Source organism: Chionomys nivalis, chromosome 12 (genome assembly GCF_950005125.1).
Source record: "Chionomys nivalis chromosome 12, mChiNiv1.1, whole genome shotgun sequence".
NCBI classification, from domain to species: domain Eukaryota; kingdom Metazoa; phylum Chordata; class Mammalia; order Rodentia; family Cricetidae; genus Chionomys; species Chionomys nivalis.
In genome coordinates, this window is record NC_080097.1 from 54,879,909 (window position 1) to 54,894,544 (window position 14,636).

The 14,636-nt window shown below is 41.5% G+C and overlaps 1 pseudogene; it reads right to left on the reverse strand.

Annotated features, from left to right (window-relative positions):
- Nucleotides 1–13,901: 13,901 nt before the first annotated feature.
- Nucleotides 13,902–14,364, reverse strand: LOC130885318 (60S ribosomal protein L21-like; annotated as a pseudogene).
- Between the last annotated feature and the right edge of the window lie 272 nt (nt 14,365–14,636).

Below are 14,636 nucleotides of genomic sequence, written 5' to 3' on the forward strand. Positions count from 1 at the left end.
AAATTTGTTTTATTTCTTTCTTAAAATCAGAGTTAGCATATAACTTTAAAGGTTTTCTTCAGACCTACAATTATAAAGATTTTTTTTTTCTGAAAAGGAATCAAGTTGAAAAAGAAATTACAGATTGTGTGTCTTATACCACTGAGAACTTATTAGCTGGGTTTTGAGGTCTGACTTTTCAGTTTTTTTGAGGCAGGGTTTCTCTGTGTCCTGGAACTCACTCTGTAGACCAGGTTGGCCCTGGACTCACAGAAATTCACCTGCCTCTGTCTCCCAAGTGCTGGAATTAAAGGCGTGCACTACTACTGGATTCTGGTTTTTAAACAGAAACGGACTGAAATATGACTCCGCAACCCCCTCCCTGAGAAGCGACAACACTGTGATCAAGAGCTGGGGCTGGGGTCCAAGTACATGGAAGAGTGGTAGCTAATATGAATGATGCCCTGATTTCCACACCCAGCAACACAGCAACACACGTACACACATGTACACATAAGCGAGTGTGAGCACACACAGCGACACACACGTGTGTCACTGGAATGCCATTTACATAACTTTTCTGAACGTTTGTACTTAAACCAGTTGACGTCCTGGCATGAATGTTGGGGAGACTGAATGAGCCCTGTGCATTGCACACCGTCCCGTACCAGTGCTGGGCTTGTGTGTGGCGTCACTTAAGTTAGTGATTCTATTTTTGTCACACAGTTAAATGCTAAGGGGAAAAAGAAAACCGTTTTCTTTTTCTTGGTCAGTATTTCAGAACTTTGCAGGACACTATGCCAACATTTACCACCCAAAAAGTCTTTTAAAATTCTGAGGTCAACTAAATCATTCAAAAATAAAATGAACCTCTGGAGAAGGCAAAGAGTCCCACTGAGGCACAAGATGGCAAGCAGGCTTGCTTGCTTGCTGCTAATGCGGGTGCTATAACAACAACAATAGCCCTCCACTCAGGTAACACTTCTTCCAAAGACTTGGTTGCATTTTTTTTTCAGAGCTATTTTCTTTATCTTGGCTAGAGGAAATAATTCCAGTTAAAGTAAGTTGTGTTTTGTAGGAAATAATAATTATGATGGTTTTTTTACAATCTAAAACTTTATTGAGGGAAAAAATGATATATGTTCTGTCATCTTCAATATTATTTTTAAAGGCATCACATCTTAGAACAGACTTTCTTATTAATTATTATTATTAACAATAATAACACTAATTATAACCATCAGCCGCTGGCAGCTGCTCAGACAGAGGAATGAGAGGCTCAATAAGCCTCTTCAAGTTTAAGGTTTTCCTGCAACATATAATTTTAAAATCCTAAAAATAGATTTAAACACAAGTAATCCTATATTTGCTCCCTTAATAGTGTTGTGACGTAAGCGACCCCTTCCTATTGAACCTGTTCCTTCCAGCTGCACAGGTAACAGCTATTCACACCCCTGCAACTCACACCCAGCAGAGACAGAAACCGCAGTAAACTTCACTAGGGTCTGGAGTAAAACAAATGGTTGACTTTCTTAGAGTTGAGCTGGCAGGGTGACAGTTGCCAGGCCTGGAAATCCGAGGTTGAGCCCCAGGCCTCACACAGTAGAAGGAGAGAACCGACTCCCGTAAGCCGTCCTCTGACCACCACAAGTGCACTATGGCACGTGTGTGCATTAACACACAATAAACAAGTAAATGTAATGAATTTTAAAACCAATAAAAGAAGTTAAAAAATAATAATCACTTTTATCAGAACTTAGGAGAGCTAATTCCACTGACGCTGAGCAACCTAAATTAGCCAGAGGTAATAACTTCATCTAGGCATCACTGTGGCTATTCATCGGAGAAGAATCTGGGGAAGTGACAGTAGGTATTCTTATGCAATTTCCCTTGCATCGTTCCTTTCCCCAATCTTATCTGACAGCATTGCTCTCAAAGAGCTTCCCTCACGTCTACCTGCTTTGTGTTGTGCTGTCTCTTTTCATATCCATTCTATTCTACTTCATTAAACTTACAGAAAGTAAAAGACACTTATGTGTTATCTCCTTACTCCCAAGAGGGCATAAAATTTAGTCACTCGAGTTCTTAAGGACTCAGAGAAGCACGTGTGGCAATTATCGGTTCTCAAATCCCAGTGTAATATTAGTAAGCCATCTGGAAATTCCGGTGCAGCAGAACACACTAGAAAGTCAGGCACTGGCACTGGGCTTTCGGTAGTTAGCCTTATTTGCCATTACCAGAACTCACCAAAACCTGCTTCTCCGCTCCTTCCTGGGAATGCAGAAGACTGAAGGTCCCAGCTTCCTCACAGCTGCAGAGGTCAAGAACACTTCTGGCCAGTTAGTAAACAGGATGACGAGGATCATACTTGAGGGATTGTGTGTGCTTTCCACCACACTTTCTTAAATATTGACATACTAGAAGCTTAGTCATAGGTGGACAGCCGGGGCACGTAGGTGCTGTGACCTACAGCAAGGCCTTGCACAGATGGAGACTCCATCTTTTACTCTTTTAAACCACTTAGACTGAAATCGTGGGACTCAGCCTATTCTAATTGGTCCGTGATGGAGACCTACAAGGAGGAAAAATAAGAATTGAGCTAAGAGGTGCAGGTGAGGAGGGGGCATCGCTCTGGAGACAAACGCTGGTGTCAGTCCAGCCAGAACTAAGGAACAGGGGTAAGCTAAGATGCAAGAATTTCACCAGAGACTACAAGAGCCCAGTGAGAACTACGGCTTCCTACATCTGCAAATATCTTTAGTTTAATAGTTCTCCAGGTTTTCCACACATTAAGGTCAACCAAATATGAGGTTCCAATCAAAGCTTACAAAATTGAAAAAGAAAAATCACCGTGAGCAAGAGTCAGCAGAAACCATCAGAAATGGACACTCACATTTTTCAGATATCCAAACTTCTATCTAAAGACTACAAAAAACCCGTGTATAATGCATAAGCTGAGTAACAAAAATCAGTAATCAATAGGAAATTATCAAAAGTAAAACACACATAATCCATAAATGAAAAGTAGCTATTGTTAAATTAAAGGCCAAAGATGAGAAATCAGAAAACAGAAGTATAATTAAAACCGGCAAACTGGAGATCTGATCTGAGGAAATTATTCGATATTCAGAAGGGAGGGACAAGAAAGTGAAAACTAAGAGTAACTGACAGAGATAATATAGTGGAAAGTGCAACTCTCAGTAATATGCCCAGTGTGGTGACACACACCTTTAATCCCAGCACTCAAGAAGAAGCCAGTGGATCTCCAGGAGGTCAAGGCCAGTGTGGTCTACAGAGTGAGTTCCAGGACAGCAAGAGTTGCATAGTGTGACCCTGTCTCAAAAACGAGCAAAACCTCTCAACGGAAATGAAGAGGAGGCAACAGTTGAAAAGATAGGGACATAATTTTGCAGATCTAAGCACATGAATTCTCAGATTTTGGGAGCAGCACATTGTTCAGGCAAGAAACCTTTTGAATTCTGCTGTATAAAGAATTCAATTGTTTCGCAGCGAGAGAACCAATCTAGTCTGTTATTTTGTTTAGTCGGAAGTTCCTAGGGGTTCTCAGGCTGCACTAGATTTGAGAACCAACAGATATGACAAATATACATTAATCGGGGGTGAGATGACTTAATAGGCAAAGCACTCCCTGCTATGCTTGACGACCTGTTTCATCCCCAGAATCTACATAGTAGAAGGCAAGAAGTGACGCCTAGCTGTCCTCTGTCCCTCTACAAGCGTGTGATGGATTGTGTAAAACCAACACACACACAAATACACAAATAAATGTATTTATTTATTTATTTAATATGTGTAAACAATTCATTGGGTTTTTTTGAGAGGTAAAGAGTGCTTTGCTCCCCAACTGCACATAGACACATTTTAAGCTTCTGTTTATAAATTTTACAAAGATTGCTGAGAGTTAAAAGACAGATCACAAAGCCAGTCACCAGACTGTGTCACATCTCTGGATCTGTTGATTGGGGCTTTGTGGTAGACTCTGCCTGACAGAAACAATCAAGGAAGGGCTTATTTTCGTTCATAATTTCAGAGGGTTCAGTCCATCATGGGGGGGGAAGTCACGGTTTTCACCCACCTCATGCTCCCTTTCCCTTCTCTGACCACCTCCACTTGCCCTTTGACCTTTAGGTCACATGTGTACACATTACTCTCGCTTGTTTCCCTGTTCCCTCCCTCTAGACATTTCCTCTCCTAGCTTTCATAGTTCATATAACTTATATACATGTGTGTATAAATTTATATCTCAGTTCTATAAATGTAAGAAAACATGGAATATTTATCTTCACATGTGTAGGTTATTTCCCTTGCCCTTCAAGTACATACCCTGGAGAGCCATAGCTGGGTCAAGAGGTGGCTCCCATTTGACTCTTTCTCGAAACTGTCATTCTGATTTCCATAGTGCTGTACCAGTTTGCATCACAAACCATCTCCACAAACTATTTCTCAGGGTTCTTCTTCTATCTACGTTCTCGCTAGCAGTTATTGTTTGTTGTCTTGGCAAGTCATTCTGAATGGTGAGAAGAAGACCCTCAATGTGCCTTGAATTCATAGTTTCCTAATGCCTAAGGACATTGAACATTTTAAAAAATAGTTATTGGCCACTTGTACTCAATTCATTATCCCATTTACTGCCTGGATGGCTTATATAATTTTTTAGTTGTTTATAGATTGTAGATATTAATTCCTTGTCTGATACATAGCTATCAAGGTTTATTCCTTAGATTGTCTCTTCACTCTTCTGACTGTGAAACCCAATTTTACTTCATAGACAAGGGGAGATGAAGATTAGGATTTAATTTTATATTTTAGAAGTTAGTAAGAGAAAAGAAAAGTCATATGAGGGAAAGAAAAAACTGTAGAGTACAAAAGAAAATAAAGAAAATGGTGCTCTAAGGATGTTCAGTTATCTAAGATGGTAGCTCTTAACATTTATCTTTTTTAAAACAATATTTTTACTTAATTGTTGAAATTGCATATATATACAATGTATTTGATCATATCCCTCCACCATATCGCCTTTCAGCTCTCTGTAGTGTTCCCTTACCCTGCCTCCCTACCAGCTTCATGTCTTCTTTTGTCATTGTTGCTGATGTTGTTATTAAACCTGACTCCAGTTACTGCTTCCCATATGCACATGAGTGTGGTTTCATCTACTGGGACAGTGGTAACCAACTAGTGTTCATGTCTCCAAAGGAGAGTGACTTTCCCTGCTTCAACGATCATCAATTGCCAATAGCTCCACCACCAAGGATAAGACCTTGGGACTCCCTCCCCCGTTCACGCTGGAACTTTGACTGACTTGATCTTATACAGGTCTTTCGCATGTAAACCACAATTAGTTTGTGTGTCCAACAGCCACGTCAAGTCCAAAAGTCAGCATTTATAGCTCTCTTTCCTACTCACCAGCGCCTACACTCTTGCTGCCCACTCTTCCATTCCTGAGCTTTGGATGGCAGGACTCATCCACAACTGAGCACTCCTCGTTAATTATACTTGGCACTTTCGCCAGCTATGGGTCTCTGCATTAACTGCTGCCCTCTGGGAAAAAAAAAAGTTCCTCTGTCAAAAGTTAAAAATAACGCAAACCTGTGGATATTTATACCCATACATACCATAGAGGGCAGTTTGATAACATGACCATTTCATTTAATACCAACAGTGTGTTCCCCAACAAAAGTTTATGACCTCCCCAATCATGGGCTTTTTGCCAGGCGTATAGAACTAGGCATGAAACCCCTTCTATGATGAAGACCTCACATCCAGGCTGAGAGTGGTTGGTTGCACCTTTGCTGTCGTGCCACTATTGCACCGGTAGGCACATTTTGCTAGGCTGGTCAGTTAAGCTTTATTTTCCACAGAATCACACGGAGAGAACAAACTGTGGAAGGACTGCCTCTACCCCAGAAAGATTCTAGGTCAGCAGGTGCAGGATGCGCCTGACGTTTCATATTTATAACGCACCCCAGGTGATACAGCTGAGGTAGGAGTCTGATGATCAAATATTAATAATCGCTAATCTAAGTTAACGTTTTTAAAATTCTAACCAAGGGGCTGGAGAGATGGCTCAGAGATTAAGAGCACTGGCTGCTCTTCCAGAGGTCCTGAGTTCAATTTCCAGCAACCACATGGTTGCTCACAACCATCTATAATGAGATCTGGTGCCCTCTTCTGGCCTGAAGGCATACATGCAGGCAGAACACTATATACATAATAAATTAATTAAAAATAAATAAAATTCTAACCAAAATAACCATAGAGGTTTTTTCAGTTCATGTAGCAGAAAGTATATGTGTGTATGTGTGTGTGCATTTGTCTTCATTCCTTTCTTACATCCATGAATTACATAGGTTTACTTATGTAAAAATAAGAAATTGGAGGGAGTTCACCCATCAGCAGGAGAACACCACAATTGGCTTTGGAAGAAAGCCATGGGACTATCATGGCAGCAGAAGGACAAACACTGCTTTTTTCAAGACTAGAAGGGTTCTGGATTACTGTTGATAGAACCTATACAGGATCAAGGTCAACAAAGAATGTGTTAATAATAGACTAGAGGAAAGTAGTGAAGGAGAAAAAGAAAAAGCAGCAAAACATTATCAGCAGAATATACAAGAAAACAATTTGGCTTCAAGTGTCCTCAGGTCTTCTAGGAGAGATCTATACAAACGAAGACATAATTATCAAGCTCAGTCAAACTGGATGATTAGGGATGGTGAGAAGGAGTTTTCAAAAGAAGTAGAATTTGTCCTAGGCCATACGTTATCAGAGTTGTATGTGTTTCTTGAAGCTATTTTTTTTAATACTTTCTCTTCCAACATGTTTTGTATTATCAATAAGGGTTAAGCCATTACCAAGCCTATTAAATTGCTAAGGGGAATTACTAATTTTAAGTGCCTGGTTTTAAAAAAAATATATAGCATTTTACATATATCCAAAGCTTCAGTGGGCAAACAGAAGTGGGTAGCAGGATGGAGTTGCAGCTCAATTGATGAGTACTTACCTGGCATGTTTGATCATCATCATGAAAAACAAGGAGACAGATAACCATAAATTTAATTAGAAAAGATATTTTAAAGTATATAATGTATATTTTATATATGTCCAAAGAAATAAAGTTATACTCCAAAGACTATGAAGTCCAGAAACACTTGATCTGTAATCTAGCCTCTAGTGAATGTTTGATATTAGGAAAGAATCAAAAGTAGAGAGGAAATTAAAAAGGCTTGCCTTTAAAACAATAAGATGCAGCTGGCCAATGGTGGCACACACCTTTAATCCCAGCACTTAGGAGGCAGAGGCAGGTGGATTTCTGTGCGTTTGATGCCAGTGTGGTCTACAAGAGCTAGTTCCAGGTCAGGCCCCAAAGCAACAGAGAAACTCTGTCAAAAAAAAAAACAAAACAACAAAAAAAAAAAACAATAAGATAGGATAGTTATAATCCCAGGTGTTTATGATTCTTTAAATGTTGTAGAATGATAGAAGAATATTTTGAACATTCTATCTTTTATATTTTGTAAACAAGGTAAAGGAAACTCAGTGACCTTAAATTAATCCATTAACTGAGCTTTTCTATTTTTGTCTATCTATGGGCACGGGCATATATGCACATGTATGCAGGTACATGTGGGTGTACATTCAGAGGTCAGAGGATAACGTTGGGTCCTGGTCCTTACTTTCTAACTTGTTTGAGACGAGGTTTCCGGTTGGTTTCCAGTGTAGAGCAGACTGGCCTGCCAGCAAACTCTGGGGTATTCTCCCATCTCCCAGCAGGAACGCCGCGGTTACAGGTGTACTCAGCTTCTCGTGAGTCCTGGAGGTCTGACCTCAGTTCCCCATGCTTACACAGCAAATGCTTTACCCACTGAGCCATTTCTCCAGCCTTCTGCTCGTCTAATAAAGATTTCCAGTTTAAAGAGAACACTTAGCAGCAATTAGATTTTTATATGGTGGTATAAAATTAAACTTGGCTTATTTAGAAAGAAGTCTTTGTTTGATCATAATTGGCACCAATCTGGGGACAAACACGCAATTTGCAATGCTCCTTAAATAGAATTTAATGAGAGTAACTTTGCACCTGTGCAAGCCTTGCAGCCTTGGAGCCGTGAGTGACTTCCAGTGTCATATGGAAATATCTTCCCTTCTTCATCTTTATGGGTGTTCTTCTCCCAAGAGGACATTTTTTTAGACATCTAATATGAACACCCCACTTTTTATACTTCTCAGAAAGAAATAATCAGGAGGTATCAAGCACCTCTTACTGAGGTTTCAAATGTCCAAGCCAATGAATTATTATCCTAACCCTCATCCTTTTGCTTCCCCACACTTCCACATTGCCTTCTGCCAGGGCAGTGCTGTGGACTTCGCTGGCACATTCTAGCATTCTTTTAGTGATAACGACAGCAAGCTATGCTGTGTATCTGTGTAGTGTGAGTACATGGATCAAAGTGTCTTCTTGCTCCAGAACAACCTTCATGTCACATGGCTCCCCAACATATCTATGCATCAGAACAAAGTCCGTGAATCCAAGCAACTTGAGTCTCTGACGCCTCCCTGCCACCTGGGAGCACTGCTGATGGATCCACAGGTATGAGATGCCGTGTGCAGGCTCCCCTGTTGTTGAAAAGCTGACCTGACTGATTTGAGACTCTCAAAGGATGGAGGTACCATTTTGTTCTAACCTATGGCAGAAGCACCAAGGCACTAAATCATGCCATGCAGCTGTACTTTTCCTTCAATTTTCTTTGAGATTTATGAAGACTATTTTCACTTTTGCGCTATTCCTTTGGACTAATTTTATGGGGGAAAAAATGAGTATAAAGACATAGTCCAAGCACAGAAAAAGACTAACATTCAAATATAAAAGGGGAGCACAATAATGAATTGTACCAAAAAATATAGACAAAACTGTCAGTTTTTTCAATTAAAAAGTTTAAGATATAAAGTTAGGTGTGGTCATGCACACTTGTAATCCCAGCACTTAGGAGGTGGAGGCAGAAGGATCAAAAGTTCAAGGTCATCCTCAACTATGCAGTAAGCTACAGAAGAACCTGGGCAGCATGAGACCATATCTCAAAGCACACAAAATATGAAGATGCATATGTACACATATGGAAGCATTATATGGTACTCATTGATAGGTGCATGTTTTGTGTTTTTATGATTTGGTTGAAAACTGATGTGGGAGTCCCCTCTGTGTGCTGTGAATACTATTGGTTAATAAAGAAACTGGCTTGGCCTAATAGGACAGAGTAGACATAGGTGGGGAAAACTAAACTGAATGCTGGGAGGAGGAAGGCAGAGTAGAGGGAAGCCATGTAGCCCTGCCAGAGATAGACACTGGATTTCCAGTGTCTTACTGGTAAGTGTCTTACTGGTAAGCCACAGTCACATGGCAATACACAGATAAATAGAAATGGGTTAAATTGGGATGTAAAAGTTAGCCAATAAGAATCTAGAGCTAATGGGCCAAGTAGTGATTTAAATAATATAGTTTCTGTGTGATTATTTCGAGAGTCTGGGTCGCCAGGAAACAAACAAATGGTCTCCTTACAGCAGAAAATAAACTTCTAAGTGAATGCATTTTATATAGGTACCAAGTCTTCAACTATGGTCACATAAACATAGTTTAATAAGTTTGCCATTTAAACATCAAGAATTGGCTTGTAGATAAAATTTAAAGGTCTAATTTCTAAGTAGAACTTCTCTCCACGATTGGCTTCAAAATTCAAACATTATATCCATTTTTTTAATTTCCTCCACTCAGAAGCTAGAAGTGTTATATATTTGGAAAATCAGAATCAACGTAAATCCTATGTAGACAGTTATCTGTATTGTTGGGAATCCTCACAGGGTGAGTGTGTACATTTTCATTTCTGACACATTAATTTTCAAGTGGTTCTGATTCACTAATGGGAGTCCACTGACATGGAGAACTGTGTAATTCTTTAAACCATTGCTAAGGAAATGCATTCTCCTCTTCCTAGAATATGTAAACCTTTTCGTAACCTAATGTTCTGTCTCTCTTTCTCTCTCTCTCTCTCTCTCTCTCTCTCTCTCTCTCTCTCTCTCTCCTCTCTGTTTTGTTTTGTTTTTCAAGACAGGGTTTCTCTGTAGCTTTGGAGCCTGTCCTGAAACTAGCTCTTGTAGACCAGGCTGGCCTCGAATTCACAGAGATCCGTCTGCCTCTGCCTCCCAAGTGCTGGGATTAAAGGCGTGCGCCACCACTGCCTGACCTGTTCTTTCTATTTATACACAGTTACATTTAGAAAATGATGATTTTGTGTCTAGTTTTCCAATCATGATGCATTTACTTTAAAGATGGACAATATAATGTTTCTATTGCATAAAAAGGGCTGAGTGTCGTTTTCTCTCTCTGCTGCTCTCCAGTTCCAGATGTTAGTCTACTTTCTGTGGGACTGTAGAGACCACAGCCCCATTCTGCCCTCCATCTCATCTCCCTGCATAAATATCCCCTTGGTCTGCCCTGCCCTTTTCATGATGGTGCTGAGATTTTGGCTTCTCCCTATTCCCCATCAGCAGCAATCTCATCTGCCAGGTTCTTTTGAGTCTACCTTGAACTTCAAGTCCCCTGGATCTCAGCTTTTTTTTTTTTTCCTATTTCCCGAGTCTTGGTCTGCTTCAAGAGCTTTTGAACTAGCCTTCTGCTAGTCCTACAGGTAGAAATGCTGGTGACTCGCCATTAAATACAAGATGAAGATCAAACATTCCCACCTAGAATCTGAAGCAAACCCCACTATTCTTGGATTCATAGGCTTCTTGGCCTCATTTTCTACCATACTCCCCGTGCCCTTCCCATACAGGCGTTCTTCCCAAATGTGTCTCACTGTATCAAATGACAGTCCCTTCGTTTAAGTACCTGGACTGTGAGTCCTTCATGGGAAAGCCACTGGTGAGTATAGTTTCCTTTCCGAATTGCCAGAACTGTCTACCTCTTCTAACAATACTCCCGTCACGACTCCTCCTCCGTCAAACACAATAAACCTGGGACATTTGCAGTAAATATTATAGTAATCTTAATTTTATACAGCCTTTCTCCCCCTAGATTATAAACTTCTCAAAAGCAAGGACTGTAACTTTGAATCATTTCCACATATTCTAGCAAGACCCTTCATTCCCAGTGGGCACTTTATAAGTATTTGTAACAGAAATGAGCAAACATTTCCTTGAAATCTGAGTGGGTTAAGCCACGGTGTGAGAAAACTCTTCAGGATCCTGAGATGTACTCCCACTCTGCCTGCCCATTTGCGTTCTGTCTCCTCGCTGACAGAAACATGTTGGACACTCTACTATGTGCTATAGAAATGAATGAGACAAGACGGAAGGATCTGAGGACGTTGAGCAGAAGGGACTTTCCAAACCCCGCTCCTTGGCTTGTGCTCAGAGTGCTGCATGGACGTTGTCCTGATCACGAACAGTAACATTGCATACAGTGCTGATAACCTAATGGGGACATGCCAATGTCCTTTGGAAGTCCTTTGATCACATTAATATATTTCTTCCTTGATTTGGGGCTCAGAGAATGAGGATGACAGAGAAGACAGAGAAGAAGCAAGTGGCAGAAAAGAATGACTCGGGAAAAATGAAAGGTCCAAGGAGCAAGTTAAAAGGGCTAGAGGTGATTGATAACCTTCGGGGTGTCTAACTGGTACCTTGCTCTGCCCGCGGCCCCTGCTGGTCTTTGATCTTCCTCTCAGCTCATCCCATCTGCCTCCTGATTGGAAGGACCAAGAGCCGGGATGCAGCTACTTCTTTCTTGGCTGAACTACAGGCTCCATCTGCAGCTTTGTTTCCTTAGAGCCTGAGTGGATATACACAGGTATCGAAATGTGAAGGGACTCAGTTAGGGCTATGGCTCAATGGTGGAGCACTTCTTAGCATGAACAAAGCCCCAGGCTCTAGACTAGATTGGAGGGGCATTATTGTGGGTCAAAGTATGTTCCCCAAAATGGTATGTTCAAATAATGGCCCCCAGATACCAATAAATGTGGCCCAGAGTGAAAATGAATCAGATAGCATTGACTTTGCAGATGTAATAAAGTAAACATAAGGTCATATTGGATCAAAGGAGGACCCAGTTCCACAGTACCTTTAAAAGAAAAGGGGGGTGACTGCAACATACCACACACACACATGCATGTGCCAACAGCAGCAACAGCTATGTGATAAAGGAAACAGGGACCAGAACAATGCAGCAGTAAGCCATGGAACCGAAGTTAGAGGAGGCAAGAAAGGATTCTCCACAGAGCCTTCAGGAGAGGCAAGACTGCCAGTGCTTTCAAACCTCCCCCACCTGGGAGAGAACGCATTTTTGTCATTTTGAGCCAACCAGTTGGTGGGCATTTGCACGGCACCCCTACGTAACTGATACAGGGACTAAGGAGATTGAGTAATCAGAGACCTCGGAGCAAGAAGAAAGCTATGAAAGTTCTCCCCTCCCAAGGCGGAAGCTAATCCATTTGGCTCGTGTCACTAAACAATGTGGTCTGCACTACTTAGAAACTATTCTGTAACATTAAGTTCTGGCTGGGCAATTTCACTTTATTAAGGCTTGAAATCTCAACCAGAACAAAGAAGCTGCCACTGAAGAAAACATGGGAGTCGGCCAACTCTTGGCATGCAGTAGTTGTTTAATAAATACTTGTTGAATGAATACATGGAAATGGAATTATCAGAAAAGATCCTAGGACATAAAAGCAGAACTTCTAATCCTGAGCCCCAGAATATGGAGCTTTTGCCGTCGGAGCTGAGAAACTCAAGAGCTGTAGGGGAGCCCCAAAATTCAAGAGGAGTGGGCCTGGCATGAAATGTGTATAAAGCAATGGGCTAAGGCATTGCAGAAAGCTCTCCAGTCAGGTAAACAGAATGGATGGATTCTAGGATGGGTCTGAGAGGTAATGGAGCATGTATTCATGGCTCATAAAACACGTAGTGAGGCGAATTAATTGGTCATGATGCAAGCAAAGAATGCTTCATCTTTCTTTGTTCACAGTTTCCTCCTCAGCATCTACTGATTGTCTCTTGCAGCGAGCAGGAGCAGTTGTCAAAAGGCTCCAGGTGAGATGCTGGCCACACTGCCCCTCCCTAACAGCCCATGGGAATCTCTCCTTCCCCAGCACCCAAAGACCCACACCACCCCGACTGCACCAGGATCCTGCAGCCCTTTCCCTTCAGGTTATATGCAGTCTTCAGAGCAAATTGCTGTCTGGCTCTATCTGGAAGACTTCCAGCCTCACCAGGAACAGAGCTTTTATTTGCTCTGGGTTCTCTGAGTGCCACTGCCCAGTTGAACTTCTGAAATGGTGGAGTATTCTAGCTGCCCAGACCTCTACTAACTTGAACTGCTGAGCTAACTTTAAACTTTTGACTTAACTAATTTAAATTTAAGCAATTTTTCGCGTTTGGTACTTACTATATCTACAAGCCAGCGTTAGATGTTTAAGGAAACGAACCATCTTCATTGCGTCTCTCTTCTTCTGCCTCCTCACCCCTGACTCTGAGTGACGAGAACCAGGTCATGAGCATCCTGTCCCTGTTCTGCCTGTGGAATAAGAAACATTTTAGGGGCCTGGTGGAGTTGCAAAGGACCCCACTACCCACCCATCTGGATAAGCCATCACTGAAGGGAATTTGATCACAAGAATGAATTAACCCAGCTCCACTTGGATACTCATCTGACAGTTCAAGTGACCTGTATGTCGGTCACTCGGCATTTCTTAACAGTCACTAAGTGCCTTTTTTTTGTTATCAATTAGTAGGAGAAATTTAATAAAATCTGAATAGGAAAGACAGAGTGAACCAGCATTTTCTTTCAGGAAGAAGACACCACACTTCAACTTAAGAAAACCCCTTTACGGTCCATGTCTTTTATTTCTTTTTGTACTTCAGGCCAGGAATTTGTACGGAATGGGCTCCAGCAGCTCAGGCTCTGTCCCCTTAGTCCTCACAAAGTGTCTTCTCTGGGTGGAGCAGGCTGGCGCTTCAGCTGAACCCAGGTGCCCTTCTCTTTGGCTTCCTTTTTCTTCTGCTTCAGGAAGTTGTCTTTGCTCTTCGAGTGCTTGATGTGTTCAATCCGCACAGTAATTCTCTTGGTAAGAATCTTGCCCTTAACTTGCTTGTTTACAATGATGCCCACAGCATGCTGGGTGACACTGTAGACTCTCCCAGTTTTGCCATGATAACATTTATGGGGCATTCCTTTTGAACAGTGCCCATTCCCTTGATGTCTACAATATCGCCCTTCTTGTAGATTCGCATGTGTGTGGCCAAAGGAACAACTCCATGTTTCCTACCGGGCCTAGAGAACACATAGCGAGAGCCCCTCCTCTTTCCCTTTGTGCTTGTCATATTGGGGAGTTACTGAAAGATGCTACTGTGGCCGAAAATGCCACTAAGTGATAGACTGTCACACTGCTCAGGAGGGGCTTCCCTCTAACTGGGGAGAACTCATCATTTATCAATGAAATAAAATTCATATTAAAATTAGATATTCAGGAAATGTGTGTCTATTGTCTAGCTTATTTGTTTTGTCTCTTTCTCTGTCTCTGTGTGTGTGTGTGCGTGTGCACACACATGCACATGCGTGCACACACTAAGTAACTGCTAGTGACCTTGGAGAC